Here is a 9,529-nt window from a genome sequence, read left to right as displayed (position 1 = left end):
AGAAGGGCGTAGCCTTTGACTGGGAAGAGAAGCAGGAGAGAGTGTTCCAAACGCTCAAGCGAGCCTTGTGCACCGTACCAATACTATCCCTCCCCGAAGGGATAGAAGACTTCGTTGTCTATTGCGATGCGTGAAATCAAGGGCTCGGCTGTGTTCTGATGCAGCGAGGTAAGGTCATCGCCTATGCCTCGAGACAGCTGAAGACACACGAGGTCAACTACACCACTCACGATCTTGACCTAGGAGCAGTTGTGTTTGCTCTGAAGATGTGGAGACACTACCTGTATGGTACAAAAAGCACTATCTTTACAGACCACACGAGCCTACAACATATATTTGACCAGAAGGAGCTCAACATGAGACAACGACGGTGGGTCGAGCTACTCAGTGACTACGAAGGCGAAATTCGTTATCATCCGGGTAAAGCCAACGTAGTAGCTGACGCCCTAAGTCGGAAAGAATACTCTGGTCGTAGAGTCAAATCATTGACTACGACTATCCATTCACACTTGTCCACGCAAATTAAGGAGGGTCAGCTCGACGCTTTGAAACCTGAAAATGTGGCGAGTGAATCCCTGAGAGGGATGGATAAGAACTTGGAAGTCAAGGGTGGCGGAGCCTTATATTTCGTGGATCGGATCTGGACACCGAATCACGGTGGCTTCAGAGACTTCATCATGACCGAAGCTCACAACACACGATATTCCGTCCACCCAGGTTCAGATAAGATGTATCTGGATCTTAAAAAGCTATACTTGTGGCCTAACATGAAAGCAGAGATTGCTACCTTCATGAGTAAATGCCTTACTTGCGCCAAGGTCAAGGTCGAATACCAGAAACCCTCAGGTCTACTACAACAACCGGAGATACCGGAATGGAAGTGGGAACGGATCACTATGTACTTCATAACCAAGTTGCCCAAGACAATGGGTGGACTTGATACCATATGGGTCATCGTCGACAGATTGACCAAGTCCGCACACTTCCTGCCTATTAAAGAAACAGACAAGATGGAGAAGCTTACAAGAACCTACATTCGGGAGATTGTACGACTGCACGGTGTTCCCATATCCATTATCTCGGACAGAGATAGTAGATTCACTTCGAGGTTCTGGCAGTCGCTACAAAGTTCTCTAAAAACTAGGCTGGACATGAGTACAACCTACCATACATAGACCGACGGACAAAGTGAGAGGACTATCCAAACCTTGGAAGATATGTTGCGAGCCTGTGTGATCGACTTTGGGAAGGCATGGGATATTCATTTACCCCCTGTCGAATTTTCCTACAACAACAGTTATCTCACGAGCATAAAGGCTGCTCCATTCGAGGCCCTCTATGGCCGGAAGTGCAGATCCCCTCTGTGCTGGGCTGAGGTGGGTGATACCCAGTTAGCTAAAGGACGAGTTCCTGAAAGCACTCTCACGGGTCCGGAGATCATTCGGGAAACGAAAGAGAAGATCGTTCAGATTCGCGAACGATTGAAATCCTCTAGAGACCGACAGAAAAGCTACGCAGATAAACAAAGGAAACCGTTGGAATTCCAGGTGGGCGACCGTGTTCTATTGAAGGTCTCACCCTGGAAGGGCTTGATATGCTTCGGAAAGCGTGGAAAGCTAAATCCAAGATACATAGGGACTTTCGAGATTCTCGCTAGAATCGGCCCTGTAGCTTACAAACTTAACTTACCCCGCGAGCTCAGTAATGTACATTCCACTTTCCACGTCTCGAACTTGAAAAAGTGTCTGTCCAACGAGACTCTTGTAATCCCACTCGACGAGATCGAGATCAACGAGAGCCTCAACTTCGTGGAAGAACCTGTGGAGATCATGGACCGGGAGGTCAAGCAAACGAAACAAAGTCGTATCCCGATAGTGAAGGTTTGTTCGAACGCCAAGCGAGGACCTGAATTCACTTGGGAGCGAGAGGATCAGATGAAACTGAAATATCCTCGTCTTTTTACTTAGTTATTTGTAACTACTTATTTGCTTAAACTCTAATTTCGGGACGAAATTCCTTCTAACGGGGGTATGATGTGACAACCCGAAATTTCTATTCTGTACAACCATTCACTTCAATAGAAGTCAGTCTTGTTTTTGCTAACTTTTGAGCTGTTTAGAGTCCGTTTGATTGTTCTAAAGCCTAGTACTGCAAGAGATAACTGGAGAGAGGATACTTTAGGGTAAAGTGTGCAACATTTAAGTTCCAAAACTCCAAGAGTTTGGAGTTTACGGCCCAAATGGTATTGGGGCCGTAAACCCTAAGGACTATATAAGTGACACTTACTCATTTTTATACACTTTTTACCATTTCAAGCCTAGAAACTCATTCTCTCTCAAGTATCATCCAAAGTTTCTTCAAGATCTTCAAGAAAGTAAGTGTTTTCTTCCTTGTTTAGTTGATCTCTTCCTTAATCTAGTGATCTTACATGATTTCATCCATGAAATCATTTCATTTGGTTAGATCTTCAAGCATTCTTCATTTCACCAAGAACACCAAGAACACACACTAGTGTTCTTGGGCCGTGAACACCCTTTCAAGCTCCTTTATTGTAAGTATTCTTACCCTAGTGTGTTATAAGGCTTGTTTCACTTCTTATTCAACTAGAAAACACAAAGAAACACAAGATCAAAGGTGTTTACGGTCAAGACATGTTCTTGAACCGTAAACCCTAATAGATGGGGCAAAGTGAGCCCTAGTCCCTTCCTTAGCCTTGGATACTAGTCTAGATCACTTCCTTGAAGTGTTTAGGACCTTAAACATCAAAAAGATCAAGAACACATAGAGTTTACGGCCGTAAACTCATAGAGAAATGGTCCATGGGCCGTAAACTCTACAAAGTGGTGCCATTGTGCCACTAATGCTTCCTAAGGCTTAGACTTGAAGTAAGGATACTTCTTTATGACTTATAAGACCTCAAAACACAAAATGGTAGAAGTTACCATGGGTTTACGACCATAAACCCATTGGGACCGTAAACCCAAAACCGTAAACTCATGAAGAGTTTACCCCTGGACCATAAACTCAAAAGCAAAGCCCTACAACCCTTAGATGCAATCCTTGGTACTACTAGCACTTGAATCAAAGTGTTATCCATGTTTTAGGGTGTCTTTACTTGATTAATTAGTTGATAAATGACCAATTGGATACATATATGTGTTATTATATGTTAATTAGGATCCGTGTGTGTGTTCAAGTCTTCACTTGACAATTAGCATCCTATACCATCCGTTCATCCAAACTACTCACTACAGGTGAGTTCATACCCCTTAATCAACCTTTTAAATGATTTTAAATGCTTTTATGGGGGGGATACAAGTTGAACTATTATAGTTATTATATCAATCACATGTGATTAATAACTACCAAACAAATGGATTTCTTACTTTTCCAACTGTGTTATCAAACAAACTACTTCAAACTGTTTTACAAACCCTTTTTCATGTTAAATACTTTTATTAAACTCTTTTAAACTTATATTTTGTTAAATGTGTATCTATATAGATATAGTTATATAAGTACGATTGAAAGGACTTAGGACTGATAGCTCACCTTACCTCCTGTTCCTTGTTTGGTTGTGGACTTAGGGTATCGGTTGTTTGTCCAAAGGTCGTTTGAATCCTAGTTATATATTATGTATATGTATATAGATATAAAAGTCCTTCTTTCTATTCAATACCTTTGGGTAGCAAAGGTATACAAACATGTTCATACATACAAACAATATTACTAGTAAACTATAATAGGTGTAGTTTAGGAAGTTACTAATACTATTACTAGAATAATGAAACATATAATGAGTCAGTTTATACATGAGTCAACACATACTATTATGAGAAACAGAGAGAACATACATACATACTAGACAGAGAGAGAACATACAATACAGCTAGTACATACTATACATTATACAAGAGAACTTACTATTATGAGAAACAGAGAGAACATACATACATACTAGATAGAGAGAGAACATACAATACAGCTAGTACATACTATACATTATACAAGAGAACATACTACTATGAGAAACAGAGAGAACATACATACATACTAGACAGAGAGAGAACATACAGCTAGTACACACAATACATATACAAGAACACTACTACAGTTATGTGAGCCACGTAACGGGGCATGGCATCACCTGTCATGGCTCGTTTTGTATCCATAATCTCCTTAGGTGGAGAGCGTTGAGTTTGTGTATAGATCTATACTGGATTGACTATCCTACACCTTGCTGCTCGCTACAGTGGGACTTGCAAGTCTACGGGTGCCAAACGTCATTCCTTCCGACGTCTTTCATCGTCGTGTTTTTAGTCGGTAGTATGGTACATGCATATCACATGGTACTTTAAATAACAATTGGTTTGAGGTAGTTAGTACAGAAGTAGTTACTTAATACAACACTACAGTACTATTTTATTTCCCATTGCATTCACTTTGTGATGTAAAAACTATATTTTTGGTTAATGATAGTCAGATTTGGGAAAATACATACTCTTACAAGAGACACACATACAAACACTTGATGCCTTGGTAGAAGGCTACTTTTAGTAGAAAAACATAGGGTTTTCTAGGAGATTCAAACATTTTACAAACATTCACAAACATTTACAAACTTACAAATCACATACTTACAAACACTTTCATATGAACAATGACACTAAAATACTTATGATCTCACCACCTTTAAAGCTGATCAACTCTTTCAAAATAACTTGTATTCTCAGGTCACCAGTAGACAGGTACCGATGCCAGGTTTTGAGAAGATGGAGCTCGTTCAAGACTCATCTTTTATTTTGATTTATATTTTTGGTGTCTATTAAACTTGACAGAACACACTTGTATTAAATTATATTATTAATGCAATGGATGATGTTGTTGCTTGTTTACTACTATGCATTGTTGTGATACTGTACATGACGTCCTCCACCCACGAACGATTCCGCCGTTCCGGTTTTGGGGTGTGACAGATTGGTATCAGAGCATTGTTTATAGTGAATCGAGTATATCAACCCATAAAAGATATACGAACTATAAACACAGCGGGATTTAAAAATACTCTGATAAAGAGTTTATACTTTTAAATAATAAAATATTTAACCAAGTACACATACCTGCATTCATACTAAAATCAGTGTCACTAGGACAGAACAAAAGTATTACGATTGTTGGGCAGCACAAGTAGACTTAGAGGCATATAGTCAAATCTGGGAAGATATAGCCTGATCAACTATATTATCCGAGGAATGACTAGCATGTGCCTAAGTGTGGTTGTGAGGTTGCAACAAGTCTAAAACCTTACCAACAATATCACAACGAAAACCTTAGAACAAAACAAAAACCTAAAATACTATAGGAGTATTTTGTGTTACTATAAATTACTTATATGCTTATTTCTTATACCCCTTTTCTCGCGTAGATATCATGCCTGGATTCCATATCCCCGGAGACCCATACTATCCCAACAACGGCAATGCAGGATGGCTGGGAGAAGAGCCAGAAGATGATCACCCAATCCCTTTGGATGATCACCACGCTGAAGGCTTTTCTGATGGTTCTGACTCAGAGCCGGAAGTCAACAACCTACCCCCAGTAGCTCCAAACCCAAACGCTCGTCCAACATTTCAAGGAGTCACACCTCTGTGGGCCACAAACTTGAACAGATGGAGTCAGGAACAGGGTCAACCCATTCCCTACAATGGGGACAGAAGCTTTTACAACCTCACCGAGGGAGGTTCAGCTGATCGTGTCCTGCCCATCATGGTCCGTAGGATTTCTCGGAACACCGAGCAAGGTCGAACAACTATCGACCGAGTGGTGGAGATTGACGCCAACTCTGGCGTTAACACGGTCCGCATTCGCCAACTCGAGGTAGCTATGGAAAGGGTTAGGATGACCAATGGGACTCTGCAGCAACAGCTAGCTGCATCCCAAGCTGAAGTCAGGGAACTTCGAGCTCACCAAGCAAGATCTGAAAGGCGTATGAGAGACATAGAACGCCTTCTGCCAGAATCGAGGACTCACCCTAGTAGTTCTCGTCGTAGATAGAGTCTCCTCGACTTCTCTTTTGGATATAACTTAGTTTATGTAAAAACCCTAGTCTGATTTCCTATCTTCGTTAAAACTTGGACCTGTTAGGTCTTGATTAGGTCGTAGTTCTGTCAAAATTTTCCCATCTTTGGTTGATGTAAGACCTACTTCTAGGTCATTTTTCCCGAACTTGTTACATCTGTAATACCAGTATTATTGATAGATATCTAATCTCACGGAAATTATGATCCAAATGCTATCATATTTTAGTAGTAGATCTACATTCAATCGTGCTAATCAATTGTGCTGTTGGGCTATGGAGAGTTAGTCCATGAGTCATTCTCATCGAATTCTCCCTATTAAATTCTTATCAATATCTTCATCTTTCTAAACCTATAGTTAAAAGATGCCTCCACGCCGATCAACGAGGCGCGATCCTCCGATAACTGCAACACCACCTGCTCCCCAAATCGATACGGCAGCTCTGAATGCTGCTGTAGCTGCGGCTGTGGCTACAACCATGGCTCAATATCATTCCACCAACGCCAGTGGTGCGGAAACGCCTGTTCATTCTACCCATGGTGAATCCCCTGTGTGGTTGAGAGAGTGCTCCTATAAGGACTTCACCAACTGCAAGCCATTGTCCTTTAAAGGGATTGGCGGAGTCATTGCCCTCTCGTAATGGTTCGAAAAGACGGAGTCGATCTTCGAGATCTGCTCATGCCCGGAAGGAAGCAAAGTCAAATTTGCTGCGTGCACCTTCGAGGCAAAAGCGCTGACATGGTGGAATAGCTATGTCAAGTCACTATCCCTTATAGTGGCAAATGCTATGGGCTTGGAAGCTCTGAAAGAGCTAATGATTGAAGAGTACTGCCCGAGGGGCGAAATCCAAAAGCTGGAGCAGGAACTGTGGAGCCTAACCATAAAAGGCTCCGACATAGTCTCCTACACTGCCAGGTTCTGTGAGCTGGTGGCCCTCTGTCCCAACATGGTTCACACAGAGGGAAAGAAGATAGAGAGGTACATATGGGGACTGGTGCCTCCATTTCAAGGAAATGTTTTGGCTTCAAACCCCACTAAATTCGATAGTGCCAAGCGGTTGGCACAGCGGCTTATTGACCATGGGGTTCGTACCCCGGCCGCAACAACCCTGGCCATCTCAGAACCCGCCAAAACCACTGATTCCAGGCGGAAGTTCTGGGATGACAAAAAGAAGAAAAAGGCTGCCAAAAAGCAGCAGGTCGTGGCAGTTCATGCTGCGATAACACCTGCCGCTGCTGCTCCGGTAAAGCAGTACGCTGGAATTTTGCCCAAGTGCAACAAATGCAACTTCCACCACATCAGAGCCTACCGAGAAATACAGTGCTCTTGGGACTTGGCAGTTTTAGCGATGTTTTTTTGAAGCACACTGGTATGAGCCAAGTACTCTTTCACAATCCTGAAGAATTCCTTTTTGTGCGAATTTTCTTCCTTTTGTAAATGCATCTGAGCTCTGGATCTATGACATGTCCTTTGTGTAGTAGATCAATTTCTTATAGATCAGTGTTAATTGGAGCAAGGAGCTTCTCAGTTCCGAAAAAGGATGCAAAATCGACGCCTCAACGACTAAAATCAGCAATGTAGTCTTTAAGGAAATTCAAAGCAACATTGTATGCTCCGATGCCAAGTTGAGAGTCTTGTTTGTCCATAAGATAGGCAACAAGCAAAATACATCTTTGGGATTAATGGTCGGAAAGATAGTATCCGAGATTGTAAGCTTCTTTTGTGTGTTTCGAATGATGTAGTAGTTGTAGAGAAGGCAATCCTGACCGAATTTGTGAAGCACCTTCATTCCACATCCACTAATTTTTTTGATTCTTTGTTTTGACCAAGCTTCTTTTTCTGGAATACCATTAGTGTCGTAGAAGGTACTTAAGGACTCTCTTTCAGTTAGAACGAGAATTGCCGGTTCATCGGTCGGATGCAATGTAGTGAACATAACATAATATCTCCTATAAGGAGATCTCAGTAGATTGAGTTGTTCACAGTCTAAAGCAGGAAGATCATAGCTCACGATTGGAACCATGTGACGTCCGTGAATGATTGCTTCTGAATAATATGGTGAAACTGTGGATAGAGGATTTGAAGAACCCTTTAGAGCTTGGATCCTAAGACTTTATTCAATAGCTTGGTTGATTTGATATTGTGGCCAACCCTCATACTTTCTTGACAACTTCATCGGGCTGATTGGACCAAAGGAGATTCCATTTACTTGGTCCTTGATTGGAGATCGAGGAGTGACTTGAATAATCTAGTGGGCAGATGGAGTCAGAATCACTTCGGAAAGTTGTAAGACCAATTCTGATACAGGAAGATCATTGTTTTTCTTGATTGGGGGACCTTGATCTATTTCAAAAATTTATGGAGGGGAAATTAGAGGTTTTACTGATTTTGTTTCTCGAAAAGCATTGGCCATTTCCCCGTTGCGTGTGAATAAGTCGACAAATTTGATGGCCAAGCATGTGCAGACCATTACATTTTCTCTTCTTTGGAAAGAGTTTTCCCGAATGATGGTGGATCTTTTTCCGATTGGAGTGCTAACAAAAGTTTTTCATCAATAATCTCATCATCATGTTCATCTTCAATTACCATCAACTCTTCTTTTTCTTCATCAAATTTCAGTAGATTCATATCGGAGTTGGAATTACGAGCTGGGCTTCCTACTATTGAGAGCTACATCCCCCCCCCCCCTCTTGCATCAGAAGACACTGGTTTCGGTGCAAGCGCCATTGGATCCTTGATTTCAACAATCCTATCAAAAACTCTTTCAAAGTTAAGGTTCATCATTTTAGAGAGCTTTCCATAGGCATCTACAACGGGGGCTTGAACTTTGAGGGTGTCAAGGGTGTCTTCAAAGATCTGAATGCCTTCATCAAAATTTTAATTCAGTATGTCAACAAAATATTAGGCATACTGAATAACTTTGATGAGGACTTGATGAATGATGAGGTTCATCAAGTCCTTCGAGTGAATTACCCTTTCCAGACATTGAATCTGGTACTCATGTTAGATATAGGTTTGCTTGATGAGCTCGTTATTTTCCTTGACTAGCTCATCATGGACCGCCAACATTTTCTGAACTATATATTCATGATGCTCGATGAGATTGGCTCCAACCAGAGCGTTAACAGTGTCAGCTTTAGCATCAACATGCTCAATCTGATCTCGCATATCAAGCAATGCAAAGGGATCAATAATATATTCATCTGAGAAGCCGATATCAGAATAGGATCCTTCGCCTGAAGTGCTCAGTTCTTCATCATTATCATCTGGATTACCACCACTAGCACCACCATTTGTAGGTTCTTTCACCCGAACATCATTTCCATCGCCACCGAGATCCATGTCTTCAGAAAACAATTGGAAATCAAGGCCAATTTGGGTTTTGGAGGAGGAAGATTGAAAAAACTAAAAGTTGGAGCTTGAAGGAAGAACAGTGAGGTTATTAATGTTT

The sequence above is a fragment of the Lactuca virosa genome, chromosome 3, assembly GCF_052849685.1.
Source record: "Lactuca virosa cultivar CGN04683 chromosome 3, Lactuca_virosa_CGN04683_v6, whole genome shotgun sequence".
In the NCBI taxonomy this organism is placed as follows: Eukaryota; Viridiplantae; Streptophyta; class Magnoliopsida; order Asterales; family Asteraceae; genus Lactuca; species Lactuca virosa.
This window is presented reverse-complemented; position numbering follows the sequence as displayed.